The following is a 17896-nucleotide window of genomic DNA, read 5'->3' as shown; positions in this document are numbered from 1 at the left end:
TATTTGTTTGGAAAGTACTTTCAACAATAAAAATCTCCATGATCGCTCTTAAATCAATTTTCAACACCGAAAATAAAATTTAAACCTTCAAAAATGAAAAAAAGATGTTGTGGATCTAAGAACAGTTGTTTTTAGGGTGAAATGGATGTTGTAGATAATTTGTTACCATATACATTATTTTTTGAGCTTGAAATTCTAATTTTTTTTCCACAGCCATAATGTTCGTGATAGATGTAAAGGTCTTTCAATTCTTGAATTGCAATTCTCGATGAGTTATGAGGTGAGGTTTTACTTATTTTGATAGGGCCCATCGTCATTAAATTATTTATTATTTAAATATCATATATTAAATATTATTTAAATACCACTGCTATTGAAATCGTGTCTACTAGGACTTGGATCTGGACCCGTACACAAATAATATACGGGTCTAAAGTTTGGACCTGGATCCGACTTTTTCAGTCTAATTTTTGAACCTATACCCAAATCCGGATCCATCTATAGTCGGGTTTTAGGTCGGGTCCATTGACACCCGTCCATCTTGAGTCACTTCAGATGGTGAGGTTCAAACATTCAAATATTAGAAGGAGAAGAGGAGGCTTGAAATTCATTGCCAGGTATCATGATAAGACATAGAGGGTTTTACGGCGCATGGCATCGCATTTCAGTAAAAGAAGAGAAAGTGTTCAGTAGGGATCGCAAATGAATACGTGGCTCATCCCGTAAAACTGTAGATGCGTACTTTGTCTGGTAGCCAATGGTAGTGCAATTCAGATGCGCCCTCAACGTGGCTAAATGCATGGGAAGGAACTATGGGGCCCTCCTATAAAAGGACTACTTTCATCACCACATCACTCCACTTGTTCGGCCAACTTTCACTCTATACCATATTAATCTTCGAAAATTAGTGTACCACTAACTTTCAGCATTTCTTCTTATCATCGGCCTACAAAAAAGTGATTAAAAAATAGGTGGTCTGGGTTGGGAATCCTTTATCTGAATTGGTAATTGGTCTAAGTTGACCTGGTTCTTTTTCCGAATCAAGGTGTGATCTGAATCCTGCAGAGTCTTTTAGGTAACTAAGCGATTGGACTAGGTGGATCGCCCGATTCCCACATATTACGCCATCTTTTAGAAACATTATCTCTTTTTTGAAAGAATTGTGGTATTTTATTATTTTAGTGATATATCAACAGTCATACAGTTTAAAAAACTCCTTACAAAAGACAACCATGGACAGTAAGCCTTGCCCCATTCATTCCATCTTAATCGGATCATCTGCAAGTTCATGGGCATCTGTGTTCATATGTCCAAAAGAGGTCTCCAACGGATTATCGAGGTCCACAATTTGAAGCCAAATGGATTTCAAATTCTAATGAATTCTCTGCTCCCTCGTGTTCCACTTAATGATATTCAAGACTTCCTTTCCACTAAAATTATTCTTCCGTCTTACCTCTTATAAAATAGCTTCAATCCCTGCAGCAATGAACTTAACTTTACATGGTTTGCCATTGTAAACCCACACCGGCTTGAATAAGAGAAAAGGACATTACTCGTGCTCCTCTCATTCCAAATGGTCTTCGATTTCCAAAAGTGCTACTATCAAAATTTAATTCAAAACAATATATTGGAGAAGGCTCCCATAACCCTATTGAAGTCCCCCAAATTCACCAAAATATTCACTCTTGAAATCCCCCAACATTGTTTAGTTCACAAAGCCCAATTACATAATGTATTCGTGATATTGTTTTTGATCTTCTCCACATTCATTAAGATTCCATCAAAAATCTTCTATTTCTTTATTTTCAAACAGCTGCCTCGAAAGCTTTCCAAAATTTTCTTCCCACTTTCGGCAATCTAGGTAAGTTCAATTGCTCCAATATATCACTGCAAGCTCCAGGGATTGTTACATTTACTCCCATTTTCTAAAACACCCGTACCCAAATATTGTAAGTTATTATGCAATGTAGAAAAAAGATGATCACTACTTTCTTTATAACTTTTGCATATCAAACATATATTGACAAGGATCCTCCCCCTCTTCCTCAATTCATCCATGTAAGAGTCTCACCTTGCATAACTATCCACAGAAAAGCTTGTACCTTATGTGGAATTGGTTGTTTCCATAACTTATCCAAGGATGGCTGCAACCAAATCGCCCTATTATGAAAGTGTAAATGATAAACTAATTAAACTGAAATATAGCCATTATTTTCTCTTTCCCATTCAACCTCATCATCAACATCGGCAGATGTAAAAATATCGTTTAGTTCTTATAACAACTCCAATAGTTGTGTAACCATGACATATATAATTCGATTGTATCTACACAAAATATTTCAACTAATATTGAACTGAGAACCAATGACTAAACATGTCAACATGGTTGAATGGGTCGTTGATTAATGCAAGAAACTTTGGTGCATGAATCTTCAGTATTGAATCTTCCAACCATTTATGCTGCCAAATAAATGCGATCACCCTTACTACCACCCACCTTATGTTTCTCTCTGCTATCAGCTTACAATATAGAATTCCTTTCCATAGGGTAGATTGACAACTAGCTCCCTTTCCATTTGCTAATACAAGAATAGAATTTCTATACACACCACATTAAGCCTCTGATACTTTTGCCACAATTGATCTTTACTTTGAGTGTTTCTCCATCACCATTTAGTCATAGTTGCACGTCAATTAGTTGTAAATGTACATTCCCCAATCCCCCTTCCATGTTGGATGTATATACCTTCTGCCAGCTAATCAATTGATACTTCCTCCTCCTCTCAAAATATCCTCATTGGAACTTCCTCATCATCCTTTCCAGATCTTTTATTGTTGCATTAGGCATATACAATAATAACATTGTTATAAATAGGCAAGTTAGAGAGTGTAGATTTTATCAAAGTGATTCTACCCGCTAAAACTAGGAACCTAGCCATCAACAAATCCAATTTAACATGAAACCATTGAATAATTAGGTCAGGAACTGATCTCGGCAACCATGAACTTGAAATAGGCCTGAGCACTTTATGAGAATAACTTCGACCTAACACCCAATACAATCAACCAATGCTTCATTCAACCCTCTCTAGCATGCAACTCCTACTAGTGTTGTTTTATCTAGTTCACTTTAAACCACAAGGCCACTTTGCAACATCTCATAATCTTGAAAATTAACCACTTAGTCCATCTTAGCCTCACATAAGATAAGAGTATCATCTACAAATTGAAAAAACAAAATATTTAGAGCCCTACTCAATACCCTTCAAACCTTGAAAATAACATAATACTCTCCAATTTCTTAAGTATAGCACTGAAACCTTCTTCCTTCATTGTAAACAAGAATGGTGATAAAGGATTCCCCTACCTCACATTCCTAGTTTCCCTGAAAAACCTTTTGAACTTCCATTAACATTAGATAAAAATCTCTAATCCTCATTATCCATTTATCACCAAAACTCATTCTCAGCAAAATTTCTTATAATACATTACAATCTACTCTATCATATGTATTTTCTATATCACTCTAAAATAAGATACATGGTTTGTTCTCATGTTTTCCTTAGTGGATCCACTCTTGGGCTATGAAAGTACTATCTGTAATTGATCTATTTTGTATGAATGCCAAGTGGTCCCTTATAAAATCTAATGAAAATTGACGTTCTTACTCTCCAAAATTTTTGTAATGATTTTATAAAGGCTGGTCAGCAAGCTAATAGGTCATATATAATTAGTACTTGCAGTTTCCAATTTCTTTGGGATGATGGAGATATCGGTGGTATTCATAACTTTGTTAATTACACCTCTCTCAAACCATTATGGCACCATTTTGATTAAATCAACTTTTACCAAATCCCAAAATCTTTGGAAAAAAAAACTAGATGATAATGGTAATAAGATTCTATCCAAACTTAAGATTTGAAAGACGTGGGTTATGCCAAATTTCAATCTTATAAAAAAATCAACTTGAAAAGACCTATTCTTCGCAAATCATGCCAAGCCTGCTTAGGTTTGTGTAAAATTCCAAATAAATAGAAACATAAATGAAAGCTAGAATAAGAGACAAAGGAAATACGAATGTAAATCAATGGAAATAAAGAAGAATTCTAACAAACTAAGGGAAGTAAGAAGGAAAGGAATAAATGGAAGAAAGAATTTGGAATATGGGCCCTTAAGCCATGCACTCAGAATTGAGTCTGGATCTACGACAAAGATTGAGTCCTTACTCCCTGATGTTCGAGATGGTGGATCCTGAATGAATAAATGTACTCTGAGGAAGAGAGTTCCTTAGGAAATTTGCATCTAAGGTTTAGATTTGACTTGAAAAGATTTTTATTATCTCTGAATTATTACTAAATTAGGGTTCATAGATCTAGGGTTTAGGGCTTCTAAGTTTAGGGTTTGTGTCTCAAGGACTAGAAATAAAGTTTGAATATGAAAACTAGGGCTTCATATGGCTTTTTGGAAAGGTCGGGAAAATGCCTATTTAAAGATGAAATTCATCCAAAATAGCACGTTACTCAATCAGGACAAATTAGGAGCAGGCACGTCGATATGATGCGCAGTTACTCCACGCATGAGTATGCAATTGTGACTCTAGAAATACTCAAACATCCCTACCCTGCAAAGTGATTAGCCTTGGACAGAGCTTTATTGAATTTTTAGGTTCATAGGTTCCAATGTATCTGGGATATGTTGTTAATTATATTCACACCTCAACAAATAGAGGAGAAAAATACCTTTGTTTAATTGTTTATAAATGACTATACGTAACAATCCTAAACTTTTAAAAAAAATAAAAAAAAATAAATATAAATAAATAAATAATTCTTTATAGTGTGATGGTCCATATAAGTATTATGGTCCTTAAGGACCATCACCACTTTTGTTAACTTTTTCCTTTCCTTTACAACGTCCTTGAGTTGACCGTGGGCCTTAAAGGTTTCATGTTTAATAGTATTGTCACACCTCATGTATGAGGTGGAGCTTAATAAGATAATATAATAATATGTCTTACGAATTTAAATTGGAGAGGTGAAGACTCCCACCCTAGAAAATTTTTGAGATCTTTCTCTCTCTAGTCGAACCACAATGAGCTCCTCTCTCAAGCCGAATTTTTATCGGAAGCTCCCTCTCAAATATTTTAGGTTAGTGACTTCATTATCATAAAAAATAATCCGTTCTTTTTAAAAATGAAATGAAATAATTACTACTGCTTATTATCATGAATTTTAGGTACAATAAATTTAATGCGCAAGCAACCTCATTATTTTGAAAAATAATCTTTTTAATAAAATTGTGATATTTTATCTATGTTAGAAATTTTAAATGCTGTAAATTCTTAGAAATAAATTTATTTATTTTTCTTGTCTATTGTTAGAGAATTTTAGACACTGTAAATTTATTAGAAATAAATGTGATATTTCTGCTTTTAGTACAATTGTGAGATTTCTTTCTACTGTTTTTAATATTTAGACATTGTAAAATTCATGTGCAAATGACTGCCTTATTATTTGAAAACTGATATTTTTGCATTTGATTATAGCATTGTCCGTGAAATGTTTATTTGCAAATTGACATCCCATAAATTGTGATAATTCCGTATTCTTGAATTTCTATAAGATTTTTTCTATACATATTAGATTGGCAATTATGCTAAAATGTTTTTACAAACTGCTACCTTTCTAAATTTGAGCCCAAAATATTTGACTGGTTATTTTTGAAATGTTATTGAAAGTGACTGTTATTAATGGTTTCATTGAAATTCATATTAATAATTTCAGTGATATGTTGAGTACATGATATTGCTGCTTTCGAATGTTTAAAGAGATTTAGAAATACTTTAAGTATGCAAGTGGACTCATCCGGTTCGCCGGTGAGGTATAAGTGGACCTATCCGCTATGTCGGTAGGGATTAAGTAGACTTATCCGGTACGTCGATGAGGTATAAGTGGATCTGTATGGATTAAGTAGATCTATCTGGGACGCCGATAGGGATTAAGTGGACCCATCTAGACGCTGATAGGGTATATAGATGACCTACTTGGGACGTCAGTAGGGTATTTTGTGAAATCTTTTGAATTATGTACTAACGTTAAAATGTTATACGCATTTCAATTATTCGAATTATACCTAATTATGCATTTTTGAAAGTGAAACTGTTGATGCATATTTGTTAATAGATCTCCTTTTTGAAAATATTGATATCTTTCAATCATGATTATTTTTAGGATTATGATGATCACCTACTGAGTAGCCAAACTCATCAAATTATGGTAAACATTTTTTTCAGGATAACTGTGGTTTCATTTTGAGTGCTCGTCAAGATCAACTCTGGAAGATATTGTAGTTGTGCTTAAACTTTCTTTTGTTATTTTGTAATAATTCGCTATTGTAAATTTGTTTTAAAAAGAGATATATATATGTTTTGACTGTCACATCTCAAGAATATCAATATTGTAAATTCTTAGGGCGTGATACTCTAACTCAAAAATACAATAGGGTTTACAATTTACTTCTTTTGCATACATATTGTCTGCTATTGTGACCCTCTTGATCGTTATTTTTGGCTTATTTTCTAGCCCTTGCTACTTTTTGTCTTTTCTGTTTTGTAGCTCTCTTGCCTTATGACTTAGACTTTTAGCCTTTGTATAGCCTCGTTCTACGTGATTACATGGCCGTGCCCTATAAATGGTACCATCATGGTCATTATATAATTGAGTTATGGAGATTATTTTGTCGACTACTTTCAATAGGTGAAGCTATATTGTAATGCTCCGTGCACTGCCTCTATCATGCATAGATGCATTGACTTAATTATACTTAATGTGATATCTAGAAGATGGGTCTTTATTTTTTTGGATAACAATGATGCACAATAGGAGGTTATCTTATGTGACTGAGTCATGGTCAAACTACATTATTTTTTGGAAATCAATTGTTCCCAGCCTTTTTTTTATTATGTATGACTCATATTGTTCAGAAAAAGGCCTGTCCCTACATAGAAATCAATGTTAGCATATAGAAACCATATCTCATGTAATTGAGTACAATGTATACAAAGCAGAAACAATACTGGTTAGATACCTCAATCTCGCCCTCCAGATCTAGGTGATTTGGAGGCACGTGTCTCGGGTTTCTGGTGAACCCAAGATTTGAGTTTGCTCTCTCGGAACCTTGCCAACAGCTTGAACTAGTTTGGAATTGCCTCCCTTGATCTGTAATCCTCTTGTTTTTCGGCACAACACTTCTATAGTTAATTTGTAAGCCAAGTGGGTAGAAGGGACTCACCCTTGTTTTACGGCAATGCACGTTAACATGAGAATGCGATGAAGTGCAAGGTTCGGTGAAAGATAGGAAAGAAAAGAGAGCCTGATGTAGTTGTGAGGCTAGCATGACAACCAGAAATTACCGACTCGGAGTGATAGCAAGATGGGCATGGTTCTCAGGACCAGCACGGCGGCAATACTACTCGAAATCGAGGTCGGCGCGTTGGTGATAGGCTAAGTGAGAGGAGAAAGAGGTGAAGAGGAAAGATCGAGATGGATAAGAGAAGGGGAAATCCAAATGTCAATAGGCATCGCGATGGGCAATGCAAGGGAATGACGCATCCCTTGTGGACGGCCGTAGCTCATGACGAGGCACACGGTGATAGTTACTCCTAGGTCGCACGACGATAGGCACAAGACGCAGGGAGAACGACGACGAACACTGGGCATGCGGAGGAGGCTTGCGAATGGCGATAGGTGTTGCCAAGGCCCTTAGCGGGTGGCGATAGATATCGTCGTCTACACTAGACACGCGACAAGGAGAGACCCCTGCAGCCGGCAACAAACCTTGCCATCTAGGTTATTCAACGAGACGTCAAAGCTACGTCCTTCGGTAGCAATGGGCAGTGCCATCTACATACCTCACTTGAAGAAAGAAACAAACGAGTAGAAGGGGAAGGAGACTCGCACATGGCTCTGCCATCACCATGCGTGCCCTGTGAGACCAAGGGAGAGGCATGCACGGCACTGCCACTGTCGTGCGTGACCCCTGCGAGGAACTCAGATGAAGGAGAAGAGAGGGGAGAAGAGAGAGAAGAAGAATAGAAAAAGAAGAGAGAGAAAGCTTACCTCAAACCTAGGGGTACCAATCAAAAGTTTCTCTCTCCTCACTCCCTCTCTCATGCATGACACAACAATGGTAAGAAAGAGAAACTTGTATTAAGTGAAAGCCCTCTCTTGTGTGCGTATGCCTCTGTCTCTTTTCTTTTACGTACAATGATGGTATGTATATATAGAAGTGTGCCCCAAACATGGGTGCATGATCAAAAGTAACCCTAATTGCTGAAAATTAAGATTAAATTGAATTAAAAGAAATTAGAAAATAGGGTGCAAAATGACAAATTTGCCCCTTCTTAACAAGTTGTGGAATTCAGAACAGTCCATGTGTTGCCCTTGGACTTGCATGGCTGATCTGGGGTGTTTTGATGCCTGGTTGATCATAAGATGATTTTTTTCTTGTAGGGCTCGGCATGGCGATCGATTTGATACCAACTACGAGCCATGGATTGTGTTTTTGGTGCACGATCATGTGACTTGAAATTTGAGTAGATCTTGAAACTTTGGATCGATAGTGTGCTCGTTCCTTGATGTTTTTCTATGTTTTCTTCATTGAATCACTCTGCGCATGACACTACGATCATGGGGCACCAAACGCAGCTTGATTTCATGACCGAACGAAGATTTTGCACGTTTGGAATTTTGGCCGAAATCAAGGATTTTAATGACGGAATTTGCAGTCTGTTCATCGGCGTCGTGTGCAGAATCCGACCGTTAATCATGTATAAGGCTCGAGTCAGAGATGGCCCAAGACATTACGCCGCAATGGAATTTGTCTCGCATCGATCGGGCTAGGGAACGGCGTGATTTGGCCACTCAAGTGAGGCACGACGCTGCTAAATTTTTTGCACTTTCTTCATGGATCAGCAATTTCTCTCTAGCTTTTCTTCTCACTCGGGTATCATCACGGGGCATGCCACATATCAATCGCTCGTCTTGACTAGACGAACATGCTCACCAAATTTGAGCATAATCTGACTTAGGACGAGTGAGATATGATCGTCGAAAGTCACTGGTCGTGACTGTCCCTTCAATGGTGTAGTGTGGTGGCACGAGAATAGTGCGCGGCTTCTCCGGTTTCACTTTTTCGCCTATAACGTCTTCCTAGAATGCTCGTTTCTGCTGAAACTTGACCCCTGGGGGTTTTCAACTGTGCCGGATCTAATGGTGGTGGTCCCATAGCAATTTGAGATGTTGAAAAATGTAGCTCTAGTCATAGAAGTCCGTTTCAAGGTGCTAGAGGCAGATTCTGCCAGAACTATTTCTCCGTTTGCACTGCCTTAGACATGTGGGAATGTGACCAAAATTGGCTGGAGACTCTTGAGAGACCTCATAAGGATATTGGCTAGTTCTGGGGCTATTATGAGACTATCAAAATTTCCAGTACTTGCTAGGACTTTATTGAGTAGGGGCCCCATGTTGATGAAAAATATCTTCCAACAGCATGCCCCGCCAAATGTTGTGCCTTGAGAGAATCGAGAAGTGCAATCATTTCGAAAGTTTGAGGGACCTTTGTCAAAGTCCACACCCTCAAGAGACTATCTGTGGTTCTGGAGCATGAGGCCTTTGTCAAGACCTCCTTATACAGAACCAGGCCTTTTTGAAGGCCAAATGCTACGAATCTTCGATCAGCATTGTTTGCTGCTACACCAGGTTATATTTCGATGCTCAAGGTATCTCCTGTAGGTCCCATCTAGCGGGGTCTAGTCGGGGGCTTTTAACCCAACCTGAAAGTCTGGTCCCATGTAGTCTAAGGGGTTTGGCGAAGACTACCTTGAAGCCTGTGACAGGTTAGACCCTGGTTTCGTCAGTTTCCCAATGGCTCTTAGTATTTTTGGAGGGATCTTTTGGTCATCGTTCTCACCCTCAAACACTCTTCTTATTGTTGAACTGGGGAGATCTTATGCGGCTCTCACTCCCTGATGACCCATGAAACTGTGGAGATCATATGCGTTTCTCAATCCCTAATGAGCCATGAAACTAGGGAGATCTTATGCAGCTCTAACTCTCTGAGGAGCCATGAAACTAGGGAGATCTTATGAGGCTCTCACTCCCTGATGAGCCATGAACCAGGGATATCTTATGCGGCTCTCCCTCCTTGATGAGCCATGAAACTGGGGAGATCTTATGTGCTATCACTCCTTAATGAGCCATGAAAGTGGGGAGATCTTATGAGGCTCTCACTCCTTGATAAGCCATGAAACTGAGGAGATCTTCTGTGCTCTCAATCCATGAGGAGCCATGAAACTGGGGAGATCATTTGTGCTCTCACTCCCTGATGAGCCATGAAATCGGGGAGATCTTATGAGGCTCTCACTCCCTGATGAGCCATGAAATTGGAGAGATCTTATGAGGCTCTTACTCCCTGATGAGCCATGAAAGCGAGGAGATCTTATGTGGCTCTCACTTCTTAATGAGCCATGAAGCCGGAGAGATCTTATGAGGCTCTCACTCGTTGATGAGCCATGAAACTGGGGAGATCTTATGAGGCTCTCACTCCTTGGTGAGCCATGAAACTGGGGAGATCTTATGCGACTCTCACTCCCTAATGAGCCATGAAATGGGGGGATCTTATGAGGCTCTCACTCCTTGATGAGCCATGAAACCAGGGAGACCTTATGAGGCTCTCACTTCCTAATGAGCCACGAAACCGGGGAGATCTTATGTGCTCTCACTCCCTGATGAGCCATGAAACTGGGGAGATCTTATGAGGCTCTCACTCTCTGATGAGCCATGAAACTAGGGAAATCTTATGAGGCTCTCACTCCCTTATGAGCCATGAAATCGAGATCTTATGACCTCGCACTCCTTGATGAGCCATGAAACTGAGGAGATCTTATGCGACTCTCACTCCTTGATGAGCCATGAAACCGGGGAGTCGGCTTAGGCTGTGGAAGTGCGTCAACCTACTTTGTCGGTCCAAGCGCCCTTTCTTGGGTTTTCACTTGAACATGGGAAGTGGCACCGTGAGGACGGTTTTTACCAATTTCTGTATTTCTGGGCTCTTTTACTCATGACTTTGTTGTCATGTCCACCCTTTTCATCCATTTTTGCTCATGGTGCCCTCTTGTGTTTTTCACCGTGCTTGGGTTTCTTTTTCCACAGAAGTCTTTTACTCATGGTTTCGTGACCATACCCTTCCGTCATTTTTACTCATGGCGTTCCCTTGTTTAGGTGTACACCATGCCTGTTTTGTTTTGAGAAGGTGTGTTTGAGGGTCGTGCCTTCGAGACCTATGCGAAGCCTTTTAACGTCATGCGGCCAGGACATGCACCATAGTTTAGGGTCATATAGCTGGACCGTAGCAAGAGGGAATGACAGTCTGTAGAGGCCACATAGTGAGTCCAATGATCACTTTGACTCACTTGGGAGGATGGCATGAAGTTGTCTGTGGAGAGTTGATTGGATGGTAGGTGAAAGGTGGTGACCCAATAGCTGACGAAGAATATGGGTGCCAAGATGGCTTGCCGTTTGATGAGCATGGGTAAGACTCATTGGGGGATGATGAAAGATGGTGAAGGTTGCCCGCGCACACGAATGGGTCGACTAGGGAAGATGTGTGTGGAGATGCACGTAAAGGGCATGTGTGCTTAAATAGGTTCACTGGGGAGAGGAAGAATGTACGCGCACACAAATGGGTCGGTTAGGGAAAGCAAGCACTAAGATGCACGTGAAAGGAGAGTACGGTTAACGGGGGCATGTTTTAAGATCGTGCCTCCCAGACTTGAGCAATGCAGTTTAACGTCATGCGGTCAGGACGCGCACTATGGTTTAACGTCATGTAGCTTGGACCGTGGCTATGCAGTTTTAGGTCATGCAGCCAGGACCGTGAAGTTTAAGTTCGTGCAATTAGACCTCCACTATAGTTTAAGGTCATATAGTTTGGACCATGGCTATGCAGTTTAGGGTCATGCAATATGGACCGAGTACAATCGCCATGCTAGTAGGGCTGCATGGGGGGTAGGTAGAAAGCTTTTTAGAGAGAGAGAGAGAGTCAAAGCTTTCTAGTGAGGGTTTTCCAGCGAGCACTTCCCAACCAAAACTTGAAGAGACAGGTCCTTAGGGACTTTTCTGTCGAGCTTCAGGAGGTTCGAAACTTCGCAGCATGATTACGAATATTTTTCAACAAGTGTCGAGGCTTTCTGAGCAAGGAAGAGGGTCTATCGGGGCCTTAGCAGAATTTGTAGAGCTGCCCTATTGGGGTTCGAGTGTTGCTCCAGCCATTCAGCTGCTGAAGTGGAGGTCGCAGAGAGTTCAGAGGGCTTTGCCAGCTCTCTAATTGTTGGAGGAGGAGGAGAAGGAGAAGGAGAACGGGTTGCATTGAGTTCACCGAAAACCTAGCAGAATTTTGGTGAGCTTTGGTGAACTGCTGAAGTGGGAAATTAGGGAGAAGGGCAATCCGCAAGGTCGCAGGGACTTACGGGAGATTTTTCTGGGGACTTTTGGTGGTTTTTCACTAACTGCAGCAATGAGCAGAAGGTGGGAAGGATTTTCCCGGTGGGTGGGAGTGAATTCCCGGTGAAGAGGGAAAAAACCGGTGGGAAACCGAAGAGTTGGGGGATCATAACGGTCACAAAGAAGAAGGGTCGTGGGGCGACGAACGGTCACCCTCCACACGAGCGGCGACAGGCCATGCCGCAAGTGTCAGGCGGTGTGTTCGGATTTCAAGCACGTGCGGCGCGTGCTGACAGCTGGAGCAAGGCATTAATACGCCTTGGTTCGCAGACGTCGAAATTCCTTAGCTGATAGTGAGACGGCGATTCCCTCCTGGTGGCGATAGTCTTGCTTTTGACTGCGAGACGAAGATTCCATCTCAGTGGGCAGACGATGATAGTCCCGTCCTGGTAAGCATAGTTTCTTCGTGGCCGCCTAGCGTCCTTCAGTTTTGATCTAATGGCCAAGTCTTCGAGGGCCATGCAAGACGTGAAGAACCTCCAGCGAGAAGGGAAGCTTGGCAATGATGTTTTCATCGGCAATATTTTCGAAGGGGAAAAGGTAGGCAAAGAAGCCCCGCCAGCCGAGCTTCGTGAGTTGTTCGAGATCTACCAACAACTCTATGATGAGCCCAAGAAGGGGCGGGTTACCTTTGCCAAGTGGGTAGCGTTCTTTTATGGCGACTATACGGATGAAGCTGGTCCATCGCTAAGAAAAGAGGGGAAGGAAACCCCACCAGTTTTCGAGCTGCGAAAGAAGAATGTACATGTCTTCTTTGCAGCTTACTTGACACTTTTCTTGTGCAAATTTGCCCTACCAGGAGTGTCAGACGTCACTCGTCCCGACACCTTTTATGTGGCCTGTGACATGGCGCTGGGGAGAGAATACACGCTCGTACAGCCCGTATTGTGCATCATTTATTATGGCCTAGGTGCCATTTCTAGGGGAAGACCATACCAGGGGGATGAAGGGGGGAAAAATGTCATAAGAGAGGTTGAGGCCTTCCCCGAGGATTTCAAGACCCTTTCCCGGTTCATTACATGTACGGCTGGCTTGGAGCTTACTTTCGGGACACATACCTTAGAACCAAGGAGCTGAAGGACAGCATGTGTCCATTTTTGCTGAAGATTGCCTGACAGAAGGCAATTTTCCATCCCTCGGGCCATGCGCGCAGCTTGTTTTTCAACGACCACCTCCACATGACCCAGGTGGCGTTCCGGTTGGAAGCCTCACAGACTGCACGTACGTCAACGAGCTGCACCATCACTTGGATGGCGACTTCACCTGCTTGAAAGAATTGATGTATATGCTAAGTGTAAGAGAGGGCATTCTCGCTTATCGCATTGTCCATGGTGCGAAGCTTGAGGGCTACTTTCCTCACCGGTTCACCTGGCAACATGGGCTGGATCAGGGGTGCCCGTTCTCTGTGCTCTTTGAGAAGCAGCATAGTACGGCAGCCCACTGGAAGAAGGATGAATTGGGAACCCGCCGGGAGACTTGGCACCTGAGGGACGTTCGCAGTGCATGGGCCACATGCCTGGAGGCCACCCAGGTCAACAAGTACGTGCTGCCCCATTTTGGCAGAACGGCACGGGCGACCAAAGCCCACGATCATTGGTGGAGAATCATGAACAAGGGGTACTGGGACATGGACCACCCTAAGACACCTGGTAGGAAAAATTGGCTAAGACCCCTCCCTTAGGAGAATCTTTACCCTAGGCTTTCTTTATGACTGGCGCATACTCGGGCGGCCTCGCCGACTTACCATGGACAAGTCTTTGCCACGGTTTCTCAGTTTGGAGAAGAAGATAGAGAGTTTTTTTTACCACCTCTTTGAGATCTTCAAAATACATGGGCGAGGAAAGAGAGGGAGAGGGTGTCGAGCCTCCTGAGGTGGGGACGGTCCGAGAAGAGGAACAAAGGGGAGAGGGAGCTGTTGTGGTGCATCATGAGATTGAGGTAGCGGCTTCAGGTGAAGCGGCCAGTCTTGCCTTGGCTGGGGTTGCGATGCCAGCAGAGGACGAGATTGAGCCTGACATGGTCATGACCGGGGGCTAGAGCGCGGGAGCCGTTGCCGAGGCACCAGAGCAGCATGAGGTTTCTCCCGAATCCGGGGAACCTGAGGTTCTAGTTGCAGCGGAGAGTCCTCCTGCTGTGGTTGCTCCTGCCGCATTGCTCGGGCCCACTTTCAGTGGAATACCGGGCGTCTTCTTTGAGATGTTGCGGGTGGGTTTCCAAAATCTAAAAGAGCTGCCCCTTGAAGAGAATGGCACAATGCTTTTGCGGTTGAGGGGGATCGCCGTAGGAAATGTGCCTGAGGTGCTCCCTTAATTTGACAACCTTGCTAACGAGCTAGAGGGATGGAGAATGGAGGCTCTGTAGGTAGAGAAGGCTGCTAAGCGACCGGAGGATTCGAAGCTGGAGTGGTAGGAGAATTCCCTCAGACAGGGTTGAGAGTTGGTTGATGCCCAGGTGGGGAAAATAGATGCTACTGCCTCCCAGAGGTTCGCCCTTGCCGAGGAAGCCGCAACACGCCACGGCAAGGTACAGGCCTTGAAGGGGAAAATCGATAAATGGGTGCGAGCGCTTGAGGAGTTGGAGAAGGAGACAGCAGCCTGGGAAGCCATGGATAAGGAGTTAGGCCAGAAGTTTAGAGCTCCATGAGGGAGCAACTGACTTTAGTGAACCATGAGGCCCACATGGTGGCCGGATTGAGGGCTGAGATTGAGCAAGTGAAGGCTTCAACCAAAGAATGTAGAGGGAGGGTCAATGAGATTATTGACCGCTTTTGATGGTGCCTTCTTCTATTTTTTTTTTTATAAAAGCGAAGACACTTGTAATATTTTTTCTTGATGAATGAAATGACCATTTTCTCTTCCCTGTGCATGGCATGTCTTTTGTTCCCTCTTTTTCTTCTTCATTTCATTGCTTATGAGCTTTCATGGTTTGAGACGAGATTTTATGATATTTCAATATATCTGTCCTTCATGGCCAAGTGGGAGATGTTGGTACGTGTGGGTGGCCATGGGCCCTTTAAACGTGTAATATTTCTCTCTCTTATAATTTAATGCCTATCACTAAAAAATGGAGGCTTTTTAGAGATAGAAAGTGTTGTTATTCGAAAGTAACCACCTACTTTTCAGGGTTACAGGGTCATGTTTTCTCAGAGATTTCAGGAGGAAGTCGAACGGCCTCCTCCATCCCTCTTTAAGAAGGGTTTCATGGCTATGGAGAGGTACACATAATCACAGTTCTGGTAAAAGCCGGATCTTTACGATCGATAGTCTAAAGATAGTGCCCCTAATCCTAAGAGTGGGTCCATTTCTTACCTCAAGTTGTTTTAACACCAATTCCCTGCCACACCCAACCTCAAAGACCTTCACCATCGGCTCACGTGCAATCACTCACGGGCCTCCCTCACGCTGCACCACCACCAGTCACCACTCACTTTCCATCTGATCTCACCTTCCTTCACCCTGCTGCCACCATCATAGCAGCCATCTTCCTTCGCTACCAGCAATCTCCACCTCTGCTCTATCTACGCAGCAGTCTCCTCCTTTCTCAGTCGCCACACACATACCCTCCCAATTGGCCAGCTACCTCTGCCTTCTTCTTCCTCAGTCATCACCGCCAGTCTCTGTGTTCTCTTTAATTGCCAGCAATCAGCTGCATCTCACTGTTCCACGACTCCTCTTCTCCTGTCGAACCACCATCTCAGCCCCTCTCTTCCGGTCAGCAACCTCCTGCTGCCCTCTCCACCACCTTGCTCATCCACCTGCCCTCTCATTTCCGTTCTCTCTCCACCACTCTGCTGCTGCCCTTCAATCCATCTTCACACGTTGCTGCATGAAACCATCCCTCTATCACCATCGCCTTCCCCTATCGCTCAACTCTCCCGTTCTCCCCTCTGCAACTTCCCACTCTCCGCTCTCTGCAATCTCCCGCACTTTCTCTCTAGAAAACCCAACCACAGCTCTGCAACTCCTCATCACCTTGCTGCTCCCTTTCTCTAAAGTCTCTGCAACTTCCACCTGCTCTCGTGAATCACCTCCACCTGCCGTTTGCCGAACCAATTCTCTTCTATGCAGACTCGCTCAATCACCTTGCTGCTGCAACTATCACTCTTCGTTTCCTCATCTCCTGCAGTGTAACCCATTGCTTCTCTCCCCCTGCTCATCTCTCCACTCCAACCACCACCTACTGCCCTCGCCTCTCTTTCCTCCCTCTCTTCTCTCCGCCATTTCCGCACTATCAGCTGTGACCCAGCCCCCTTTCATTCCGCCAACTCTGCTGCAACTCACTGTTGTCCCATTTCCGTCACCAACTGTAGCCCCACCGTTCCCTGCCATCTTCGCAGCCTCGTTTTCTCCTCTCGCTTCAACCTTCCTTTCTCTCACTAAAGCCCCACAAATGAACAGTCCTTTTCCCCTTGTTCCCTCTTTCATTCTTTAGTCCCTTTTTTTTTTTTTTTTTGTCTTTTTCCCTTCGTCGACACATTTCATTAAAACCCTCTCTCTCTCAACCAAACCAGTATTTCCTCTTTTTGTAATACGTTACTCCTTTCCTTCTCTCTAAACCCAACACCCAACCCTCTCTCTGTTTCATTTAAAAAAAAAACCCAATAGCCACCTCACTCTCTCTCTTAACCAAAACACGATTCTTTTAACACGTTACCTTCCCAATTCTCTCTTTCTCTGTCATCTAAATAACCCAAACATCAAACTTCCCTTTTCTTAAACAATTTATTCCTTTCTTCATTTTATTCTACTTAAACCTCATCCACCCCATTTATTCTACCTTAGTTTAAAATATTTCCTTTATACTTTTTATTTTGTCTTATGTTTCCTCACCTTATTTTTATTTTATTTACCTCATTTATTTTATTTTATTCCTCTTTTATTTACCCCATCTTATTTTATTTCATTTTCTTTTATCCCTCTTATTTTATTTTGCTTTACTTCATTTTATCTTAATTCATTCCTTTACCTATTTTATTTTATTCCATCCTAGCTTCATCTTCCAATCTTATTTTAATTTAATTCATCTCTCTCATTTTCATTTCACTTTATTTTCCATCATCTTTATTTCATCATCACTTTTATTTCACCTTCATCTCTTTTGGAATACCTAGTGAGACTCAAGCTAGTCTTCACTTCCCATCTTTCTCTTCTTTGCTTGTTTGACCAGAGGGCAGGCTGAATGTTGAGCCGTCATGCCAGTCTTGTCATCGAGCAATATTGCCTCTATGCCGGTCTGAGCTACCGTGCCCGTCTTGCTACCCCGTCAGACTAGTCGTTGCGCCAGACTAGCTGTCGTGTCAGTTCTGTCGTCGAGGAGTATCACCGTAGTTGCGGTCT

The sequence above is a fragment of the Amborella trichopoda genome, chromosome 10 (assembly GCF_054954075.1).
Source record: "Amborella trichopoda isolate Santa Cruz 75 chromosome 10, AtrichopodaSantaCruz75HAP2 v2.0, whole genome shotgun sequence".
NCBI classification, from domain to species: domain Eukaryota; kingdom Viridiplantae; phylum Streptophyta; class Magnoliopsida; order Amborellales; family Amborellaceae; genus Amborella; species Amborella trichopoda.
The sequence above is the reverse complement of the archived record's forward strand: the minus strand, read 5'-3'. Positions refer to the sequence as shown.